Here is a 4,586-nt window from a genome sequence, read left to right as displayed (position 1 = left end):
GATACCGACGCATTAAATACAATAGTATAATACAATAAGTAACAAAAAACACAATATTACCCAATAATAGAATATTGGGCAAGAGATCATGACCAGGCAACATAAAAAATGTGATGGTGATGGTCACAATTAACACAACATTATCACAAATGAAACTATTCAAGTGCCATGACTTCCTATCTGTAATTATTGTAAACCATATGTAAATATTTGTTTTGGTCATTACAATAATGACTTTATCAGAGAATTTAGATATTTAGAAATAAACATTTTGACATATTATAAGTCATTGAGCACTCATTTCAATTTCTAAATTTCTAGCAAGTACCAGAACATATTTAGGATGCAACAATTGACTTTACATCACCAATAAAACCTGTGAAGTACTGCTAGAGAGATAAGTAGTGCATACCTCAGGCTTTCAATTGGACTCAACAGATTTAATCACTACAATGAAAGTAAAAACCTTAAACAATATTTTCTTTAACTGAAATAAAAATAAAAACTAGACTTTAGAAAAACAAACAAATAATATTTACAAAACTAACAATTAGAATAAAACATGAAATAAAAACATACAGGAAATGTCTTAAGTTTTAGTCTTTGTCGACTAAGGAGAGAATAAGACACTTTTAAACAATTCAAATTAAACTGAAACAAGCAAACCCACTCAGTGAATTGAAAACAAAAAGTAAAAACAAAATAAAAATAAATACAAAACTATAATCACTGTAACTGGGAGATAATTGCTGTGGTGTTTTTTTTAGAGGATTTGTTTCTAACAAATAATCTGTCAACAGAGGACGCATCCTGTCTGTATGTTGTCACAGGACTCAACAGAGGATTTAAATAGACTTTCTTACCTCACTGCTATTGGCTGCTGGAGGAGGACAGCCAACTGTCAATCAGCTCGCCGCACACATAGCCCCGCCCCCCGCACCTGCAGCCGGTTGTCCTGGAGATTCCCGCGGGACAGGCAGAGGCACAACCGAGCACGAGACAGAAGTGGGCTAACTGCCAGGTAGGCTAACTTTAAACCTTTCCTGCATGGTTTTCTTTTATAGCACTGATAGTACAGCATTAAAGAATGAAGTGTCCTCTAGTTCTGTATATCTAAGATATAATACCACCAACTGCTACAATCACTTTGTCATTAAGTCAGGTTTTTGAATTTGCAGCTAAAACGTTCATAATAAGTTAGCTAAAGTTAAGTTACTTGTCAAGCACAGTGCAAACAGCAGTTTTAGAGGTATTTATGTTAAAGTGTTGAGCTTATTATCCCTACTGCCCAGCAAACCTTTACTGGAGTCATGTAGACAGTCAGGGCAGGTTTAAAATAGGAAAATGTTGTAAATTGACAACGTGCCCAAAAGCGAGACACAGAAAGACAACCAGAGAGAGGTGGAGGTAATTCCTTAATTCTGTTTAAGCTTCAGTTTCTCCTTACTGCTGCTCCCTGTAGGAGTCTGTGCACACTGCCAGGTCCAACAAGACAGAGCTACTCTGCCCCGGGTCTATATACAGGGAAATTATTATTTGGAGACATTTGTAAATTTTCCTTAACACACACTCAGTTTATCCAACTGTATTGCATAAATATATGTTACAGATACTGTGCCAGAGTGTAGTTCTCTTAAGGACTGGGGTACTGTAGCTCTGGAGCAAGGGTCTGAGCCAGTGCATTAATTCCCTTTACACTTTAAATGACTATTTCTCAGTAAAGGACAAAGTTTTCCTTGCACGGCTTCCAGCTTTCATTATCTGGTCTTGACACTGGTTTGTAGTAACTGTTACACGTGTAACTGTGCTGCATTGCTGTCAAGTGAAGAACATTATCTCTAATCTGGTGATTCTTATGTTTTCAGATCAGTTGAAGGACTGAATTACTTCAGGGATTCATTGTTACCAAACCTAAAGTTGATTCTGAAAAGCTGAGATTTTGAAGGTACGTGATTTGCACTGTACAAAATCCCTTTCTCAAATTCACATTGTTACAACCAACTGGCCCCACATCCAAGATCACCACCTCCAGCCCTGCTATGTGACATATTTCTCTACGCTGGGGAAGGGTTGAATCCTCAGTCAAATAAGACATATGGACATCTATCTTCCTAAATGTCGTTGTTTTTTTTTTGGAAGAGATGCATTAATGTTAATTCTTTCAAAGAACATCTGTGCCCATGAACGTTTTCATTCAGATAAATATGAGTGTAGAGCTGTGTAAAATATTAACATGACGACATAAAGTTAATGCTTTTCAAACCACTTGGTAAAAGAATGTATGTAGGTGTTGAACACATGGTTTTCACACTGATCAGCCCACATGGTCGCTCTGTCTACAGTATAGCTGGCAAGCAGATGGCTTACACAGATTATCAGCCTCATGAGCAGATTAGCTCAGTTTACCCACTGCTTTACTGCCTGCTTACCTGACTGACAGGCTGATAGAAACTCTACTCAGCTTTTATTTTGTAGAAAATGAATTGGTTACTGACAGGCCAATTCATGTAGGAGATGATGTGACAGCTGACTGGATAAATAAAGACCTTGTTTGAGGGAGTTAGGGCAGAATAACCCCTCTCTTTCAGCGTGGATGGACTCGTTTGTTAAGATGACTTGGAGCAAAATGAAACCGAGACCCTTTTCTCCCAGCTGACCTGAGGCAGTGGGTCAATAACATGTTAGGGTACTGTGTGTTTAGCTGCTGGTCTTACATGCGAGTGGTTAAAATACCTGCAACATTCAACTATCCAGGCAAATACATTGCAGTAGAGAAGTATACACCAGCCACCTGGATGTTCACTCAAAGTTCTGCAAACGGTGACCTGGGAATAGAAGCAGTAGACGGGTATCTTTTTTTCTAAGAATACCCTCCTCCCCTATGACCCCCATATACATGTTTGAACCCCGCTATTACCTCTCCCGACACACATCTATATTAAACACACAGCCTCCTTGCCTGCATACCTACAGCTGAATCTGCTGGGTGAGAAATGAAGCAAAAGACTAAGTATTTCACATGCATCTTTATTTTGTAAGAAATAAAAGATCAACCTTGGAATTCCTGTGATACAGTTATAGTTCTGTGCCTGAGGCAGGGTGTTTTACAGTTGAACACATTTTTATGATGGTTTAAGTTTAACACTTAGTTAGTTGGGTATAGGGAAAAATCCACACAGGACATTATACAGCGGCTTTCACAGGCTGAGTGGTGCTCCCTCAAGATGCGTACGCTGACTTTCATGTGCAAAATTGATGGAGTGCCCCTTTAACAAAATGAGGATTTAAACTGGGCAATATCTGATCAAAGAATAAGTTAACAAGTTTAAGAATTGTAGAATTTGGTGCCAGTTTTCAGTGTACGTTTTCATATGCATTATCTTGCTGTATGAAAGTTAATACCAGAATGAATAATATACATCAGAATCACAGTGTGATTTAAAGAATGACCTTACATCATTAAATATATCTATTTTTAAGGTGTTTTATTGTTTACAGTAAGTTATCTAAAGCATAGCCGGCTGTCAAAACAACAACAACAAAAACAACATTTAAAACCACAACAAGGCAGATAAAGGGTACACGCTGTGGACAGCTGGACCAGCAGGACTCCCCCAGCAGACAGCCCACTGACCTGCTGGATAAAAATAAAAGATTTGACCCCATAGTATATAAAAAGCCAGAGTGCTGTAGTTCTGAATGGGAAGTCACAGATATATTCTATCTAGGTCCTGATATAGCGGCTGAATAAACATAAAAACACCATGTGATCACATTTACAGTATACTTAATATATACTGTAAACACAATACCACTCGATATATGATCACTTAAACATGTCAGTAGGAAGATTTAGGCTAAAACATGATACAGGGTTGCTTCCAAAATGATGAAAAGACTGATTGAGATTCTATATGGCAGACTGCCAGTCTGGGAGAGAAACACACACTTAGAGCAGCAGCTGTAGTTAAAGCAGAGTCTTGTAAATCAGGCAGTCCTGTCAGACAGTCGTCTCTTGATTTAATAGACTGACTGTGAGGACATGCTCAGAGGCAGCCTTAGCAACAGTTAGCAGTAAGAATAAGGGACCACCTCCGTTGTTGTTAGAAGCTCCTCCAGGTGTTGAGCTGGGAGCAGCAGTGACAGCCACAGCTGAGGGAAGATGGAGGAGGACAGAGCAGAGAGAGAAGACGATCAGTCAGAGTGGACAAAGGTGTGAGGCAGCATTTAGACGAGTATGAGATGCTGAAACTCACTGCATGATAGTGATCATTCTCTCCTGATATCCAGTGTCCAATAGATTTAAAGGTCATTTTTTGACACAGATTTGGACTTCATTTGGTGCTCCTTCTTCTCTGGGAGATTGTTGGATCCAAAGTGCACCCCAACACGGGACTGCTGCTCCATTTTAGATAGTATGCAAGAGCTAATGTTAGCACTAGCCAGTAGTCACACTGCTTGCTGCATCTGTGTATTCCAGAAGCAGAAAGAAGAATCGATTTTTGAAAGTTGTGAATCAATTCCGAATTGTAGAAGATAAGAATTGTGATTTTTATGTGAATGTTTAAGCTGGCAGTACATTTGAA

The 4,586-nt window shown here is 38.8% G+C and overlaps 2 protein-coding genes and 1 long non-coding RNA gene across 3 annotated transcripts in view; 1 reads left to right on the top strand and 2 right to left on the bottom strand.

Annotated features, from left to right (window-relative positions):
* LOC118321529 (vitellogenin-like) overlaps positions 1-4,586 on the bottom strand; it is a gene marked incomplete at its 5' end in the record, with an annotated part of 13,437 nt that overhangs the window by 4,165 nt on the left and 4,686 nt on the right.
* LOC118321533 (palmdelphin-like) overlaps positions 958-4,586 on the top strand; it is a gene marked incomplete in the record, with an annotated part of 31,524 nt that continues 27,895 nt past the window's right edge. Inside the window, 2 exon segments of the mRNA XM_035652888.1 lie at positions 958-1,021; positions 1,866-1,945.
* LOC118321537 lies at positions 3,043-4,406 on the bottom strand. The gene is made up of 3 exons (XR_004796407.1): positions 4,257-4,406; positions 4,093-4,152; positions 3,043-3,637 (listed from the first exon to the last, which is right to left on the bottom strand). It is a non-coding gene; the product is annotated as an uncharacterized LOC118321537 (long non-coding RNA).

The sequence above is a fragment of the Morone saxatilis genome, unplaced genomic scaffold (genome assembly GCF_004916995.1).
Source record: "Morone saxatilis isolate NCDOM2014 unplaced genomic scaffold, NCSU_SB_2.0 Contig12, whole genome shotgun sequence".
NCBI classification, from domain to species: domain Eukaryota; kingdom Metazoa; phylum Chordata; class Actinopteri; family Moronidae; genus Morone; species Morone saxatilis.
Note: the sequence above shows the minus strand (reverse complement) of the source record. Positions and strands in the feature narration are given on the sequence as shown.